We start from the raw sequence: 20,160 nt of genomic DNA on the forward strand, positions 1-20,160 counted from the left end.
GATCCATATTCAAACACACAGATTCAAAATGGTACAAGTTGAAGCGTTTGTTTGAACACTTTGCAGGAGGCAGGGACTTGCTTTCAAGCAGAACAGGGCAAACTAACTTAGAGGAGTGTTCACGTGTTCGGCGTAATGACGTACAACGTCCTCCACGACTTCTGTAGTCCTATTCAGCCACTTGGTAACAACCATCGTTTTTCAGACACGTCAACTCTTCAGAAATCACCAGTGGGGTCACTGCTGATGATTTAATGTCGTAGAACAAAACGTGATCCATCTCTTCAATTTCAGATATTTTCCAAAAACTAGTTAAAAAGACCCATTGACTCTGAGACGAGGGAACAGGAAGGGGTAAAATGCTCACTTGCGGGTTTTAGGAATCGTTGCTGCACCACTCTATGGGTGCATCTCACTTCGGTTAAATGGTTTCCTTGCGTCCCTCACTTGCGTCGTTTCTCTGCGACTAGTCCCTCCCACCAGGGAAACCACGAGAAGCAAGGAAATGAGTTTTAAGAGCAATGGAACGTCGTTTCCTCCGGAGCGTCACGTGAAGCAACGTCCGTTTGTGATGACGCCGCACAGCTGATTGTCTGACAGCAGCCAGATCAGTGCATGCGCTGCATCGTCCAATCAGTGAGCGATACACAGTAAGGGGGCGGGGCGAGTGTCTGAGGATTTCACCGGTGGATGGTCTGGTAGTTCCTCAATTATCTCTTCTCCGGCAAAAATAAGGCCACTGGGACGCTACTCAAAATGGCGCAGACAAATCAACTTCTGGTGATACCGAGCCCGAGGAGCGAGGAAATGGAAAAAAAACGAAGTGAGACTATTACTCGAGGATAAGACACAAGCGAGGGAAACGAAGATGCAAAATAAGGTAAAGGAATTAACCCAAAATCCCTCACCTCCAGAGGGTATTTGACTCCATCCAGACTGTGTTCGGAGCCCTCTGAGGACGCGTTGCAGCGCCCCCAGTGGAAGGTGATACGCCCCACCTTGAACTTTGACCTGAGACCTCCTCCGCTGACGTAGAAGTCTCCGTCCACGTCCACCGCCACTGAAAACAGAGAAGACATAAAGAGATAAATGTACGACACTTAAAGGGGCGCATTCACAGGATTGCAAAGCTTTTAAAAAGCGGCAAAACCTGCAGGAATTAGACAATAAGAAGTTAGTCTAGAAGCAAACCTCTGCGCTCCCAATAAAAAACAAAACACGTTGGTGCTTCTGTGCTCTTTGCATCATGTACAACTTTCAATGTGTTTATTTAAGTTTCCACTTACCGGCCAGAAGCTGAATATATTTCAACACTTTTCCCGACACATTTAGCCATTCCTACGATTTGTTCATAACATTAGCTTATTAGTACACAGCTTGCATGGTGCTTCCTGCTCTTTCCATGTGATTGAATATAATATAATAATATAAATACATTAAGGTAATATGTGTAGTGGCAATTTCTTACGTTACCTTATATGGTAAAACCAAATGCTTCTAAAAGCATTGTCTAACACAACTATACCATTTCCTGATATGTGCTGTTTTCTCTGCATACTCTAATGAGGGTTTTTATTCCCAAGCGCTTCAAGGCCACAGAGCTGATTTGGCAGACTATGTTGAAACTACTCCTCTTCACACAAAGTTTGAACTCCCATAACAATATGAGACCGTGTGAAAGCAGATTTCTGAGGAAACTCTGTCTGCCCGCCTTTTCTTGTATATAAGCCTTGCTATTTTGTGACTATTGCGCACACTCCTGCAGACTATCCTATACTCTGTGAGACCTGTGCCTTTGAATATTCAAATAAATAACCAGAAAGACAACTCTGTCCGTTTCATCATTTATTGTTGATCTTTCTGACTCGTGTATCTCCACAGTATTGACTAGGTCTAAGATTTCCGTAACATATGCTTATATTTAACACAAAATTGGCACCTTTTCTATTCAAATTACCCTCATTAAATAAACAGTCCAATCCCAAAGATCAGTGCAACAACATGAAATTACAGAAACAATTATTCGTGTTCGTTGCTGGTCATTTAAGAACCTCCATTAGCAGTTACTCTCATTCATGTACAAATACTTGCTGGAAGTTTTGAGGAATGCATCCCCAAAATCTGCATATTACCTTATTTAAACACGTGGGAAAAGCTAATTTAATTAAGAATGTATTTTGTCTCTGCTATTGTTCTGCTTATTGTGCGAAGGCGACATTTATACTTTGCCTTTTATTGTTTATTTTATTAGCTTTTCTTTTTAATGACTGATTTTAAAGGCCATTTTCTTAATGTCTTTCATTTTTTGTAAAGCACTTTGAATTGCCTTGTGTTGAAAAGTGCTATATAAATAAACTTGCCTTGCCTCATGGATAATTGCAGTCAGTTGCAACACTTAATATTAGAACAATTGCTTTTGTAAAACTAACCTTGAGACGGTGCAGATCAAGTGAAGCTATATTTTAGCAGCCAACCATTTAGATTACCACCAATAATGGACTTTAAGGGGACAGAAGATCAAAAGACCTCGACACAATACTCCACCGACACCTTTATCGGACCATCCAACAATGACTCAGATGAACAAGGGGATCTTCTTCAGGTGGGTTTTTGTTTCACCTGACAAAAGGTCGCCTCCAGGGTCCAAACGCTCTTTGATGGTGTAATAAAGGTGGAGCATTACGCAGTCCTTTCTTCTTCCGTACATTTCGGCCCACCAACTGTTTTGCACAGATAATAAATATGTTGTCATGTCTAAGGACTCTGCTTGCTCTTTATCCTTGCCACCACTTTGATCTGCAAGCGGTTGGCCTCATTCACGTCCTCTTTGTTGTGCGTGTGTGTCTATTATGTTTTCTAATTTCCCCTCGAGGCACGGCAAATATTGACTCAACTTGTCACTAATTCATTCCTGTTGAAAAGTTTGTTGGCCCCGCAAAAAAAAGCCAAGAACAGATCCATACGCTGCAAACCGGCACCTCTTTTTCTAGAACTGGAAACGTACACTTTTGAGTGAGAGTATACTCATACTCAAAAGTAGTAGTTTGGCTTATTTAAGGTCACCTATTGTGCAAAGTCCTCTTCTTCATGTCTCTTCTACATCAACATGTGTCCCCTCTTCTTCATGTCTCTTCTACATCAACATATGTCCCCTCTTCTTCATGTCTCTTCTACATCAACATGTGTCCCCTCTTCTTCATGTCTCCTCTACATCAACATGTGTCCCCTCTTCTTCATGTCTCTTCTACATCAACATGTGTCCCCTCTTCTCCATGTCTCGTCTACATCAACATGTGTCCCCTCTTCTTCATCAACATGTGTCCCCTCTTCTTCATGTCTCCTCTACATCAACATGTGTCCCCTCTTCTTCATGTCTCTTCTACATCAACATGTTTCCCCTCTTCTTCATGTCTCTTCTTCATCAACATGTGTCCCCTCTTCTTCATCAACATGTGTCCCCTCTTCTTCATGTCTCCTCTACATCAACATGTGTCCCCTCTTCTTCATGTCTCCTCTACATCAACATGTGTCCCCCCCTCTTCTTCTCATTGTCCTCTTCTTCATTCAACATGGTTCCCCTCTTCTTTTCATCAACATGTGGTCCCCTCTTCTTCATGTCTCCTCTACATAACATGTGTCCCCTCTTCTCCATTGTCTCGTCTACATCAACATGTGTCCCCTCTTTTCATCAAACTGTGTCCCCTCTTCTTCATGTCTCTTCTACATCAACATGTGTCCCCTCTTCTTCATGTCTCTTCTACATCAACAGGTTTCCCCTCTTCCTTCATGTCTCTTCTACATCAACATGTGTCCCCTCTTCTTCTGTCTCTCTCATCAACATGTGTCCCCTCTTCTTCATGTCTCTTCTACATCAACATGTGTCCCCTCTTCTTCATGTCTCTTCTACATCAACATGTGTCCCCTCTTCTTCATGTCTCTTCTACATCAACATGTGTCCCCTCTTCTTCATGTCTCCTCTACATCAACATGTGTCCCCTCTTCTCATGTCTCTCCTACATCAACATGTGTCCCCTCTTCTCATGTCTCCTTACATCAACATGTGTCCCCTCTTCTTCATGTCTCTTCTACATCAACATGTGTCCCCTCTTCTTCATGTCTCTTCTTCATCAACATGTGTCCCCTCTTCTTCATGTCTCTTCTCATCAACATGTGTCCCCTCTTCTTCATGTCTCTTCTACATCAACATGTGTCCCTCTTCTTCATGTCTCTTCTACATCAACATGTGTCCCCTCTTCTTCATGTCTCTTCTACATCAACATGTGTCCCTCTTCTTCATGTCTCTTCTACATCAACATGTGTCCCCTCTTCTTCATGTCTCTTCTACATCAACATGTGTCCCTCTCTTCATGTCTCTTCTACATCAACATGTGTCCCCCTCTTCTTCATGTCTCTTCTACATCAACATGTTGTCCCCTCTTCTTCATGTCTCTTCTACATCAACATGTGTCCCCTCTTCTTAATGTCTCTTCTACATCAACATGTGTCCCCTCTTCTTCATGTCTCTTCTACATCAACATGTGTCCCCTCTTCTTCATGTCTCTTCTACATCAACATGTGTCCCCTCTTCTTCATGTCTCTTCTACATCAACATGTGTCCCCTCTTCTTCATGTCTCTTCTACATCAACATGTGTCCCCTCTTCTTCAGTCTCTTCTACATCAACATGTGTCCCCTCTTCTTCACGTCTCTTCTACATCAACATGTGTCCCCTCTTCTTCATGTCTCTTCTACATCAACATGTGTCCCCTCTTCTTCACTGTCTCTTCTACATCAACATGTGTCCCCTCTTCTTCATGTCTCTTCTACATCAACATGTGTCCCCTCTTCTTCATGTCTCTTCTACATCAACATGTGTCCCCTCTTCTTCATGTCTCTTCTACATCAACATGTGTCCCCTCTGTGTAAAGAGACTCTGAAAGTTTCAGGAACAAAGATTCTCTCTCGTTTTGATCCATTTCTATAAAAAGCTGTCTGAAAATGAGCTGATCAGATTTTGGCCACTTTATGATGTCATAACGATGTGTTGGCCATTAGCCAATCACCAACCAAGGTAACCAAGGTAACCCCCCCCCCCCCCCCCTTATCGCCTAGAGCTCTATTGAGATCTTTGTAACCAAATGTCTCTCAGAGGGGCGTGGGGAGGGGCTCCTTATTTTCATCTAAAGTAACAGACAGAGAATCAGCACTTTGGAAACAGGGCTGAAACAGAGGGAATTATGGGTAATGCTGCAATGATCTGTTTGGTGTTTCAGCCAATCAGAGACAGGCTCTGTATATATCTGAGACCTGTCATGTATTGATGAGAAACAGTATAATAGTGGACCTTTAAAGCTCATGTACCTGCATGGTTCTTGCTTTTATAAACTTGTATCTTAATGGTCTATTACACATTTGTATAAAGCCTCAGCTAAATAAGATGTACTAGATGGCTGTCTGTTCCTGGAACCTACGCCAAGGCCCATTTATAGGCTGATAAAAACAGGTTTAACTACTCAACCCTGCTCAGATTGTGCCCCAAACATCTCCATTAATAAAAGCCTTTGGTGTAGCTGGCATCCGAACAGCAACTACAACAGAGCACTTCTTATTTCTGAGAGTCTCGTTGCTAAGAAGCACCAAACTCGTCTGTTTGGAGCTTTTCCCGAAAGGCGAGGCTAGATCCCTCTCTTGTCTACAATTTCACTTAACAATTACCTTGAATGCAGACTGCAGGTTATTGTGTGTCACACCACTTAGAGCGAGGAAATATTCAAAAGGCTCTCAAGCCTGTCAAATGAGGAATTGGTAACTGTATCCTTTACAATAGGACACCACGTTATAAGGAAAAGGCTTATCGCTTAGTGTCTGTCTGTGAGAAACTGTCTTTAGAAATACAGACGCACAGGAGGGAAGGACATAAGGAAACTGTTTTATATAACCTGACACAAGACACAGCTTTGGAAAACGAAGGCCCGAGCCTGTTTTTCAGGTCTCAGGCTCGAAAATGACATTCCCAGAACAAATTACCATAACTTCACTTTTAGAAAGGGGAAAATTAATAATCTTTTTTCTCAAAGCAATGATAAACCTGTGAGTTGGATGTAGACAAGTCAGAATCAATATAGATTTTTTTATTTTAAAGTAAATTCAGATTGAACATAGTAAAAAAAAAGCATTACTTATGAAACCCACCCTTGAATGATGGGATGGTCGACTAAAAGCTTTAGGAATCCAAACCATAACATATAATAAGTACCCTGTATCAAGATTGATGCAAAACAAGTGACATTTGACCTTTTAGGCAAGGCAAGGCAAGTTTATTTATATAGCACTTTTCAACACAAGGCAATACAAAGTGCTTTACAAAAAATGAAAGACATTTAAAATCAGTCATTAAAAAGAAAAGCTAATAAAAGAAACAATAAAAGAAAAAATACTTGGATAAAAGTTACAGTGCAGTTTAAGATATGAATAGTTCAATTAAAAGCAGCGACAAAAAGAAAAGTCTTTAGTCTGGATTTAAAAGTAGTCATAGTTGTAGCGGACCTGCAGGTTTCTGGGAGTTCCAGATATTTGGAGCATAATAACTGAACGCTGCTTCTCCATGTTTAGTTCTGACTCTGGGGACAGAAAGCTGACCAGTCCCTGAAGACCTGAGAGATCTGGATGGTTCATAATTTAGCAGGAGGTCAGAAATGTATTTTGGGCCTAAACCATTCAGTGCTTTATAAACCAGCAGCAGTATTTAGAAATCTATTCTTTGACACACAGGAAGCCAGTGTAAAGACTTCAGAACTGGAGTGATCCACTTTCTTAGTGTTAGTGAGGACTCGAGCAGCGGCGTTCTGAATCAGCTGCAGCTTCCTAATAGATTTTTTAGTGAGACCTGTGAAGACACCATTGCAGTAGTCGAGTCTACTGAAGATAAAAGCATGGACAAGTTTTTCCAAATCCTGCTGTGACATTAGTCTTTTAATCCTAGATATGTTCGTTAGGTGATAGTAGGCTGATTTAGTAACTGTTTTAATGTGACTGTTGAAACTCAGGTCAGAGTCCATGACGACACTAGATTTCTGGCTCTATCTGTTGTTTTGAACATTGCAGACTGAAGCTCAGCGCTAACTTTTATACGTTCTGCCTTGGCTCCAAAAACCATTACCTCAGTTTTATCTTTGTTTAATTGGAGAAAGTTCTGACACATCCAGTCATTGATTTGTTCAATGCACTTACTCAGTGTTTGAATTGGAGCATAGTCTCCTGGTGAAATTGTTACGTACATTTGTGTGTAATTCGCATAGCTATGGTAACTTATTTTGTTGTTTTTCATTATCTGAGCCAGTGGTAGCATGTAGACGTTAAAGAGAAGAGGCCCCAAGATGGAGCCTTGGAGAGATTTAAAAAAAAAAAGACACTTCTGGGGTCATTTGGGTGGATTTAGACCTATCTCTGGCCCCCCTTGGTCGATTTTGATGATTGACACCTCTTTTTAACCGTTAGAGCTTTTTCTGTGGCAATTGTATTCTAATATTAGTCTATCATAGTCAGATAACATAATTATCCACTTTCTTCACTATAGGGAATATAATGAGTGAATTTAATCACATTTTACTTAAATATGTGGTGTAATGTTTTTAGCGCCATCAAATTAAATTACAACAGGATTGTACGGTTATGAATGCGTAATAAGTTATGATGTAATTCAAACAATATTGGATGATAGTCATTATTTTTGAGTGTTTTGGACTGAGATAAATCATGGCTCAAAATTGACCAGCGAACGGTAACAGCTTTCGAGCACAACACAAGGATTCAGGAGATCTCTTACCGGTCTTTCCGTCGTTCTTGATGGTTGTCCTTTCGGCCGTCAGCGTCTCCCAGCCCTCGAACCGGAGCTTCTGAAACTGAAGCTTCACCTGGGCCAGACTCTCCTCGATGTTGATGGGGGATTGCTTGGCGTTGCTGCAGGACGGGAACTTCTTGGCCCAGTTGTTCTGATTTAAAGTTCCTGAAAAGCAAACGGAAGGTTTCAGAGGAAGCTGTTGAGGTACTAACAAAGCAAACACCATGGCGGGAACCCAAAACATATGAGATATTATAGGAGATAACACATTCTATACACACACTGATTTCATTCCTACCAGTGCAATTGTTTTTTTTTTATATTATTTGCGAAAAATACAGATTATGCAAATGATATTGATGTATTATAATTCATGCTTTAAAAGGTCACCTATCATGCTATTTTTAGGCAAAGCATGGGTCTCAGATATATAAGAATATATAAAAAATATGTCTATGATGTGTTTTGCTCAAAATACCAAACAGATCACCCCTTCTAGCCTCAAACCCCTCTACTTCAGACCTGTTATGGCGCGTTTCCACTGCAGCGGGGAGCTCGCTTTAAGCGTGCCGAGCCGTGCGGGGTCCGTTTTTGGTTGCGTTTCCACTTGGCCTAGTACCGGCTAGCGGGTCCTAATTCACAGTTTTTCTGGCCTCATAAAATCGTGGTTCTAGGGCCTAGGAACAACCAGGCTGAGTCGGGCTGAGTATGCTAAACTAGAGAGAGAATCGCTGGCAAGGGGGCTACAACTACAACAAGATGAACATATTTGACCGTGATTTAATTGTAATACACGTTTCAAAATGATGCCGAAGTAACAACATACTGATACTCGTTAGTAAAAACCATGAATTAATGCTTTGACAAGTCTGCAGACAGACGGCAGGCGAAAAACCCTTTTAAAATGCGTGTTTTCTAAATGGAGCTTGGCTAAGCTAACGTTATATATGCTCCGACCGTCCACACTCACAACAACGGCCTATACAGACATAAATAAACCAGCGACTGTATTCGCCATGACACAGACGGTCTGTGGTTTGTACTTGATTAACTTTTGTCTAGTTTCTGAACAGATATGAGGAGCTGTGAGCTCTGAGTGCTAAGAGCTAACGGCTGTGTTGTTTTTCTGGGGCTCTCATTGAAGATGACGTCACGGCTCCGCCTACACTGCGTTACTATAGTAACTGCCCCAGTTCTTAAACTGTAATGGAAGCGCAGCATTAAAGTGAGCCGGGCCTAATAAGGCCTAACCAAACCGAGCGAGGCCTGCAGTAGGAAACGCGCCATTAGAGAAGTGCCGATTCTGGGTATAAAGCTTTTTTTTAAAGTGGGGCGGAGCTTATGCGGGAGATTCTACGGCAGATTGTCAGCTAAACACTGCCGCGATGAAACGCCATATCATGTTCCAAACCACATCAAGGATTATTTCTGAAACAGTATGGAGCTCAAACTCTTTTTCTCTCTCAGGTTTACCACAAGGTTATTATTTCCTGCTTCTTCATACACATGCTCCCCAGTACAGGTTAGCTCTGAGTGTTAGCGATGCTAATGTAAACATCGACCATATTAGGTCCAAAACACATCGCGCATGGTTTCTGATAGCAACGTTTCTGATAGGGCCGTGGGTGTAAAGCCCGCCCACATTCAGATATTACGTCATATCGGACGCAAATCAGGATCAGCCCCGTTGTTCCCCCGTTTTTAGAGATTTGGGTACGGAGGGAGGGTTTTATTTTCTGACACATTGTGAGTTCCCCGACACACCGGGGGACACATAGTGATGTAGAAAAGACATCAAGAAGTGCATTTTGCATGATAGGAGACCCTTAATGTTGCATCAGGTTGGATAGATAACAAAAAGATTACAATAGTTTTCAAAATAAGCAGACAAATAAAATGTATCCTTGCGTAGTTGAAAGTACAATATTGTTTGACAAAATGTTGGCAGGTTGTGGCTTGTTCTGATTCAAAGTTCCTGCAGGGCAAACAGAAACAAGAGTTCAGAGGAAGCTGTCGTTGGAACGATCAGGAGTTCCTTGGAAATTACTCCAAAAAAAACGACCCATGGAGTCTGAATATCTAAAAGAGAGGTATACACATAAAAGAAACTGAATACAAGATATACTGTATACATAAGGAGTAAATAAGAATGAGCAATAGAAAGATAACATTGAATACAATATTTGAAATATTATATATATAACAATTAGAGTAAGAATTAAAAGATGCCCTATTCTGCTTTTGGTGATTTCCCCTTATGTTGCAGCGGTTCCCAACCTTTTTCAACTCAGGCTCACTTAAGAATCTAAAAATGTTCGCGGCCCACATTCAACCATAAACAATACGGAGGCTAAATAAATAAACTTTTTATTTTAATTAGAAAAGGAGCTGGCCATCAGTAACAGACATTTTTATTACACGGTTTAGTTGAATACTCGATTCTGAACATGTGACACGTTGTTAATCCAGTAGAACAGACCGCTGTCAAGGACTGTAATGACCGTTGCTAAGGAGGATCGAGAAAGAGAAAGGAAAAGAGGTTCAAATTAAAAATAAATCGTAATAATGAAATGTTTCCACACAAATCATAATGTTTTGCAAAGTATTTGGTGGCCTACTTGCAATGCTTTCACGGACCAGTAGAGGGCCGCGGCCCACAGGTTGGGAACCGCTGCTATATAGGTTTTAGTGCATGTAAATGGTCTACTGTACAAAGGCTAAAATCACAAACAATTTAAAAAGAGCATAGAGTAGAATAATATAAAAAATACTCAATTAAAGTACAAGTACCTCATTGTGTTTTCTACCACAGCTAAACGGTCAGTTTCCGTAGATAATTAAATAAGTAAATCCCTCTTCAAATGCAAAAAAGGATGAAGGGGAAAAAAGGCTACACAAATCCATAATTAGTCCATATGAGTTATTCTTGTCTCATTAGTTGGATAAATAATCTATATCATATTCCTCAAAGACCACTTACAGATGTGCTAACGCTGAGCTAACACGCTAATCACCTCCAGCTGTTCTGCTGCACTCTGGCTTTAATGTTAATATCAACTCTTGCAGATCTTTTCTCTTGCAGATCTCATTAGGGTCAAAGTCAAAGATTTTTTAAAGCTGACTTTGACTCTGAAGCCTGCAGCGTTCTGCCAACAACTCAAAACAAAGAGTTCAGACTCAGGTTTCCTCTCTCACAACGCTGACATGACGGATGGAATAAATACAGCGCGGTAAGTGTGTAAGAAAACCAGGAACACAAATTATACTTCACTTTAATTGCATGTGTGTGTATGCATGTTATTGCACCTCAAAGTGAACCGAACAGATGTAATCCTGCAGCTCATATTCCCGTCTAACTGATCTACAGCTTCAGGCTTTTAGCTTCACTTTTATTGCATGTGAGTTTCTGCTCATATATATTGAAGAAGGGCTACATCTGGGTTTGATCACTTCTGCTCAGAGTTTTTCAATTAAATCCAGCATGTTTTCTTTCAATCCAGTTAGTGTGAAGTACTGGAAGTTCTGGAGGTGGATCGGTGGTCGAAGTTCAGGATTTTTTGTGCGTATTTGGATAAAAGGCAGATGATATTTAGAAAGCCCCTCTGCTGATGTTCAGGTGTTTCAGGCAGGAGGATCAGAGAGGATGTCACCATCTGCTGTTCCTCAAAAAGGTAATCAATAATCATCTCATTGTAATCTTTCATTCAACTTCATTATATCCACTGCTTGAGGTGTGATATGTAAATCTAACCAAACCTCAACCAGAGTGTTGACAAAACAGTCATTTCTATTGGTTTTGAAATGCGTTTAAAAATATATATGTCGATTTTGGAGTTTATTTTAAGTCAACAAAGACATTTAAATCAAAGTTCAACATCTGCTGTACCCCGAAGAAACAAACTCTTTTTTTATTGGAATCCATCATACAGCTCTAATAAATCCACCGCTCAAAGTCTGACGGTTAAAAGGTAGCTATCAGATTTACAACCCAACACACCCGAACATGCAGCGACAAGGTTCAGCTGCACCCAAAACCCCCACCATCATAATTATTATCATTTGCTTATTAAAACCTGTTCCCGTCTTTAGTCAAACCTATTTTCCATTACGTTATAATAAAGTTTCGGATGTTTAAATGGGTTTCGTTGAGTCGTTGATTCTTGGAATAGATAAAAGAAGGAGCTTTAAGATTCAATAATTATCTTCCACCTGTAACGCTTTAAATGCCTTGATTATATTATATTATTCAGTTTTATTACATGGCTTAGGTGAATACTCGATACAATTTAATAAAAATATAAGAAGGAACGCACAGATTAAAGTCATGAAGCTTGTGTTTTTGATTTTAATGTATTATTAAAAAGCGTTTAAGAACTTTTTCATTTAGATTCCTTTAGCAGAAAAAAGCCAGATGATCCTCGTAACGATGCAGATGTTTGCAGCTTTTGAGCTAATTACGTGCTGTGGTGTTGCTCACACAGCTGCTGTGTGTCTGTGAGCAGGTCACATGACTCTCTGTCTGCACTCTGATTGGCTGTTAAGAGCTTTTTCCACCAGAGGACAAAGAGCCAGAACCAGGTCAGAGAGGATTCTGGGTCAGGACGAACATTAGCATGGCGAGAGAGAGAGAGACACACACACACACACACACACACACACACCCACACACACACACACACACACACACACACACACACACACACACACACACACACACACACACACACACACACACACACACACACACACACACACACACACACACACACACACACACACACACACACACACACACACCACACACACACACACACACACACATCACACACACACACACACACACACACACACACACACACACACACACACACACACACACACACACACACACACACACACACCACACACACACACACACACACACACACACACACACACACACACACACACACACCACACACACACACACACACACACACACACTACACACACACACACACACACACACACACACACACACACACACACACACACACACACACACACACACACACACACACACACACACACACACACACACACACACACACACACCAGGGGAAAGAAGACATTCTAACGTGGTGCTGAAATGAGTCGGCATTACATCACTTCCTGTCCCCTGGTCTGGAAGTCAATGGTGTTCTGAAAGTGTTTTTAGCCTATAAGCTGCTGTAAACACCACAGAGCGACCTTCCTCCTGTCACTCGTCACCAGATGTTCCAGACACAAAAACAAACAAACGCCAAACCCTCCGCTGACTCACAGGAGGTTATTCCAGTCTTTTTATACACACAGGTGAAAGAGAAAGTAGTCTGTTGTTCACCGAGCTCTTTGAGGGTAAGCTCTGAAATACTTTACATATTATTATTAATTCCTCCGGTGTGACTCACCCGCGTACGACCAGTCGATGTCCTCGGAGAACTTGCGTTGATTCCTGTATGCATATCCTTCAGCTGCGAGAAAAACAAAAAGAGAAATGGTCATTTAAAAGATTTGATATTGAGTATTAATGACAGATAGTCGGTTAGGTGCTCTTTAAGTGCAGCTAACATGCAGCCAACAATCATTAAATACACCTTATTTAGAATCTACTCCACAGACTATAGCTTTAAAAGCTGTAAGATGGTTCAAAGTTTTACTGAGACAAATGTCTTTTTTAATTCATGAGAGGACACATATATATATATATATATATAGTCGTGTTGGACCGTAATGTGATGTATGCATTTCCTTTGATTTGCTGCTCAACATCGAGTCAAACTGAGGAAGCATTGAGCAGCAGCGTCAGAAATCTAAAAACACACCGAAACACTTTAAACTTTCCAACACAGGATCACTGAGTCACTTACAACAAGCGAGTTGTTATTTGGTTTGCTTTCTATAGAGTGGTGCAGTGACGCGTCCTACAACCCGGAAGTGAGTCCGCGCTTCACCACTTCCTGTTCCCTGGTCTCAGAGCCAACGGGATCTCTGAACATGTTTTAGGAAAATATCTGGAACTAAAGTCTGTGGTTGAGACACATTAAATCCATCAGCAGTGACCCCACTGGTGGTTTCTGAAGAGTTGACGCGATGGTTGTTACCAAGTGGCTGAATAGGACTACAGAAGTCGTGGAGGTCGTTGTACGTCATCACACCGAACACGTGAACACTCCTCTAAGTTAGTTTCTGTTCTGCTTGAAAGCAAGTCCCTGCCTCCTGCAGACTGTTCAAACAAACGCTTCAACTCGTTCCATTTAGAATCTGTGTGTTTGAATATGGATCTTAAGTTGGCGTGACGTTGAAGTCGTGCTTCTGGACTCGGCTGTAGTTCCTTTATAGCATCACGTTAGCATTTTGCTTCTGGACATTAGATTAGAACATTATAAAAGTAGGGTAGACATGTGGAGATTACCCGGCTGAACAAAAACAAAAAAATAGTTTCCCACAGATCTTATATCTCCAAAATCCTATGGAGAAATCCCATTGCTTTCTGTCGAGGGAACCAGTAGCTTACTTAGGGTTTTAGGATGCGTCACTGCACCTCTCTATAAACCTCTCATCCCAGCTCTTAAAAACAAATTGTTTTACCTTTGTTTTATCGCTCTGAAAATATACCTTCCTTCCGCCTCACTTTGGTACGTTCCTTCCTTATAACTTACTTCTAAAACTCTAACATCAACATCTACAAGTGCATCTATGTTAACTAGCTTGTGTGCGGCTATCCCAAGTCCATATTGGGTCAAGTTGGGATGCATGTAGAACCCATAATGCTCCGTTCAAACAGTAAAACCATGGCAGAAATAACATGGTATTCTTCAGGAAGAGCACAGGCTGTTTTATTAGAGTGCATTGGAGGAGATACATAGTGTACACTAAAGGTGGGTCCAAGTGCAGGAGATGCAACAATGTAAGATATCTCGTCATTTTCATTTGGTAATTCAATTTTTGAAGTCAAAACATGTCTTCGAGAAGATTCTGGATCTGATAAAAGGATTATAAATGTTGATTTTAATGTATTATCGTGTGATTGCCTGTTTATATGATATGTTAGACTTTATTTTAATTATGCTTTTTATCTACTCTAACAATAACAATTCCCCTGTGGGGTGAATAAAGGGTAGAGGTAGTCAAACTAAAACGAATAAGGCTTTCTGGACTCAAAGAGACATTTTTGAGGTGCTCTTTAGATGTAAACACAAAAATCACAACCTCTCTTGGAAGCAATTTAAAAAAAACAGTGGAAATGTCTTTGTTTTAATGGCATAGTAGCGATGGCTTTTTGGGGCGTATTAGGGAGTCATTATTAGGGAAATGACAGAGAATGAGAGATGACATGATGCTGGACTAGAGACAGGAACGTTTTGGTTCATGACACCCCACAGATGGTAGATTTAATACTTATATTAAAGAGTATTTAATGACTGAGAGGTGTACCAGCGCTTCAGACCTCGTAGGCTCCACAACCAACAAAACAAACCAAACTCTAGTGAGCAATCATCCCAAATCCAAAGACAAAACGGCAATTTTTCCGCACAATATCCAATATTAATGCCTTATTCTCAGCATACGTCTCCCTCCCTTCCTTCCTTCCTTCCTTCCTCCCTCCCTTGCAGACTAACTACTTTCCCTCTCCTGATGTATATTTTCTTGGCGGCGAGATGTCAGGAGGCAACATCATTAACCCGAGCGGCTGTCCGAGCGGCTGTCCGGGCATCTGTCACGTTAATGAAGTGGAGTCGGGGGCCTGAGGGGCCGTTAGAGAACGACACCTCATTACCATAACAGAGCAACGAGGGACAAAAGACAAAGAGCAGAGGTCACATGACACACAGAGGTCACATGACACACAGAGGAAACACAGTGACGCCATGAGGTGTGCGTTCACAAGAAGTTACTGTATTGGGAAAAATGTTGGGAATTTATCGACGGAAATTTTTCCAAAGGGGAAAAACATATAGGGTTTGACTCATGTTGGGAAAACACTGAATGTCCTCTTCCAGTATCAGAGTACACATGATAACAAAGGTGTCCCAACTGTAGCTGTGAACATGACAGGATGTGTGATTACCTAGAAGAGCATCAGGACTGTTTGAGGCATATGATAGCTATGTGATTAACATGATGATTCAGCCTCTATGGAGATAGACATCAAGCATGCTCATTTCTGACGTGGAGCTAATCTGAAGTAAACATTGAATACTGCTTTCTATTCCTCCATCTTGTGACTGTGTAACTCCCTCTCTTGGATATCAGCATGTGAAGGACACTGCTCAGGAACTAGTTGATGCTCTGATGACTACTTCTGGAGAGGATCACAAATACATGGATCCTGATGTTGAAGCTCAAGCCAGGGACCAATGATTATTAACATTTAGAAGTAATCAGAAAAAGTCCGAATTTTGAGATTTTTGAGAAAAAGTCCGATTTTGAGAATAAATCAGAATTTTGTGATTTTTTGAAAAAGTCAGAATTTTGAGAAAAAGTCAGAAATTTGAGAAAAAGTCTGACATTTGAGAAAAATGTGTTGTGTAAGATCAGACTGCCCCTTTGAATATAACAGCATACAATGATATCAAAAACTAGTCTTGGCAGTGCCCTTCCCAACATTTACGTGATTACTTTGTTTGGGGATCAGCTGTCTTCAAACTCAACCTTCATTTTGATCTCAACTATAATATGCCCCGGCCACATGAGGACAAAACACGGCCGTTTGCGTTACTGTTTAGTGTCATATAGACCATTCGGCCACACGAGGACGACCGCATACGGCACTAAACGACTGAGGAAACGATAACGGGTCCCAAGGTGGATAGAACGGCATACGCAACGCTCTGGGGGGTCAAACAGCTCCGTGTGTACGCCCTATACGATCATTTTCTGATAATGATTGCGCAATAGCCCGCCTCTCCCCACCTCTGCTGCTCACCTCCGCGTACCCCGCGCCATTGCTGATGTGTTTCGCCACCAACAACAACAACAATGGCGGATCGCAGAGTTGCTATCGTGCTCCGGACGCTACTGACCATGCTACAGTTCTTTGTGCAACATCTACTACAGACTTACACATCCGGGGGGGATCTTACTCGCTGCTTTTGTGGATATGTACTGCAGCTTCAGCGATCATTTTCTGATAATGATGAGGCAATAGCCCCGCCTCTCCCCACCTCTGCTGCTCACCCCCGCGTCAAAGTAAACTGCACACTGAATTCAGATTATTTATCTTTCTCTCGATATGGACATAAACGCGAGTGAAGTCTAATCTGACAGGACGGAGACACCTCTCAAACTACCTACACTAGTTATAAATATGTTTATTTTTACTGTCGGCCGGGTCACTCATTACTGGATCAGCTGCTGCATGAAACAGACACTGGCGCTGTCCGAAGAGAGGGTGGAAAAAGAGAGGCTCCATGTATTTTATTATTATATTATATAGATTCGTTATTCATTTGTTTTAAAGCTCAATAAATAACAAAGAAGACCTTTGACCGGCACTTTTATAATTTTGTCGGAAGATTTAAACTTTAATACACGTTGACTGGCGAAAAACTCTGCCCGGTTCCTTCGGCCCCCACCGCGGAGAATAAACAGAAGGGCAACCATGACAACCATGCTTCTTCGCTGCTTTTGTGGAGGAAGTTACAGCACCACGTACAGGCTCCTGCATATGTACTGCAGCTTCTCCAGCGGTTGGAGCTAAACGGAGCGGTCTCGTGTGGACAGACACTATCCGGATAACTATTGCGTGTGGACGGAAGCTTGTTTGCGATTGCGTTTGCGTTAATCCTATGCGTTTAGCCGTTTTCGTCCTCGTATGGCTGGGGTCTATCTGTACAGGTGTTTCGTTTGTTCATTGGTCATAGGAGTTGCTGTTACCACCAGTGACATAACATAACAATGCCTGCTGGCCATGTTTATAACGTTTAAAGTGTAAAAGTTCCAGGTTAAGTCAATGGGTGGCGGTCGCTAGTATCCTCCAAAGATGAACGACTTGCTTTTGATGCCTTCCCTATAGAGATTCTTCAAATCCACATTAAAACTAAAGTGTAATGCGTCAAACCAACCAAAATGCCATCAAGAGTTTCAAACTCAAATCTCTCTCGCGTGTTGAGAACCTTCTTCCCAAATTACATTGCTCTGTTTGACGTGGGTTCAGAATTAATCTGCAGTAAATTAGGAGATGAGGTCTCCTGCTGGGAGGCGTTGTTCCCTCTGAGATATCGCTCTAATCCAGGATTACATGTTTGACAGTCTGCAGGGCAGCACCTTCAACATGGAGACCGTCAAACAGGAAGTAAAGTTCTCGTGGTTTCCAGTGATCTGCTTAGATTAAGAGTTAAGAAGAGATCGCAATCACTTTAAAAGTTTGGATCGGATTGGGTTTTAAAACTTCCTGCGGGTGGATTTTATCGTCCTGCAGAGGGAGCAGATGGAAGGACTTTCTACGTGGTGTAAATCAAAACGATCCATGTCTTTTTACTACTACAAAATAAGATAATTTGGCAGGTATGGATACAAGTTTTTGAATGAAGCAGTTGATACTTGTGTGGAGGGTTCAGGTTTAGAAAGGTGCAAAAACAATCACAAAAATCCCGACATTTTAGCTGTAAAAGATCAGATAATATAGAAGACTCATATTGAACATCATGGGATATGATTCGAAGATCGAGAGCATCTTCTAAATGGACTTCTTTGCTATTTATAAACCTGGATCCTATTTTCTCATATTGTTGTCTCCAAGTAAATAATGGGGATACCGTTTTTAGAAATTGGTCCTGTAATGGCTAGCACATGTTATCCTTTCTGCACCGTCAATGTCGAGTGAGTCAACGAGAATGTGTTTCTCTGTAGGGTCATTTCATTTATGTGGTCAGACATGTGACAACAATCTTAACCCGTCATTGGCAAAACAAGCACATAATGTACATTAACGTTGCCTTGAATGACTTTCTCAATACTCCACCAATTGTAAAAGTTAAGGGATCAACGGATTAGGTCAATATTTAGCCAGAAGCATGGATCTTAATCCTGCTGTCTGGCCGGCTGTGTTGTGATTAGTCGACCGCTTAGAGATGTCCCGCCCCTTTGCCTATCATGTAAAATTGACTGTACTTATATAGCGCTTTATCCAGTCTTTAAGACCCCTCAAAGTGCTTTACATACTTACTACATGTCGTTCACCCATTCACACCCATTCATACAGAGCAGTGTATGTTACTCTAGGAACTAACATTCACACACCGTTGGCCATCGGGAGCAACTCAGGGTTAAGTATCTTGCCCAAGGATACATCGACATGTTGACTGCGTGGGCTGGGATCAATCCTAAAACCTTCTGGTTGAAAGACTCCCAGCCACAGCCAATGTGTTGGAGTGCTAGCCAATAGAAGCGTGTTTCAGACAAGGGGGGGGGAGAGAAACTCCATATGGAGGAAACATAGGGACTTCAGACTTTGCAGACCACTTACATGCACTAAAACCTCTCAAACACACTACAGGGAAGGAAAACACCAACAAGCATAACAGGGCCTCTTTAAAGATGAAATGGAGCCTTCTAGAGGATCAGGTCAAATTGTTTTACTCGGAATAGAAATGTACACGTATGGGACACAGTGTCATGAAAGCCAATCAGAATTGAGATCACCTTCCTGCCGAGTTCTACGATACCTCATATGTGTTCAGAGACTGGACCAACATCTATGTGTTAAAAATGTATTGTTTGCCACATTTTTCTGCAATAGCGCAAAATCCAATGGAGAAATCCCATTGGATTTTTGTAGGGGGAACCAGGGAGATGCTGCCTTCAGGGTCCACTACGACACAACAGCATCTCTGCACCACTCCATTGACTGAGTGAATAAAGCTTTTCAAGTAGAACATCACAGAATGGTACAGTCATCCTTTTTTATTTTAGTAAAAATGTAGAAAGTGTAATCCCTAAATCTAAAGAGGGTTTAAATGTGGGAACATTAACTCCAGCTGTGAAGACTAATGGTTTTGAGGAATAAAAAGAATGGCCGAGCACCAAAGTGGAACTAAACCTCCCGATGAGGCAGAAACTCTTTCCCATGATTCATTGCATGACCATACATAGAAAGTCTGATTTACTGCAGCTCGTTCCCTTCAAAAGGCAGCGGGAGAGAAACAATGAGCAAGAGGTGACATCGTTTTTCTACCCCTGATGTTTTATTTCCTCGCTCGGGTAACGTTCTTCACGCGGCTGATTTCACTTAACCACCGCCTTCAAACACTCAGACTGTGGCGGGGTCACGACCTCTAAGTGTAAAAGTGCAGAGGTGAG

At 41.5% G+C, this 20,160-nt stretch overlaps 1 pseudogene; it reads right to left on the bottom strand.

Moving 5' to 3' along the window:
- Positions 1–20,160, bottom strand: part of LOC117553416 — a 102,880-nt pseudogene that overhangs the window by 31,429 nt on the left and 51,291 nt on the right.

This window comes from Gymnodraco acuticeps, unplaced genomic scaffold, assembly GCF_902827175.1.
Source record: "Gymnodraco acuticeps unplaced genomic scaffold, fGymAcu1.1, whole genome shotgun sequence".
Classification (NCBI taxonomy): domain Eukaryota; kingdom Metazoa; phylum Chordata; class Actinopteri; order Perciformes; family Bathydraconidae; genus Gymnodraco; species Gymnodraco acuticeps.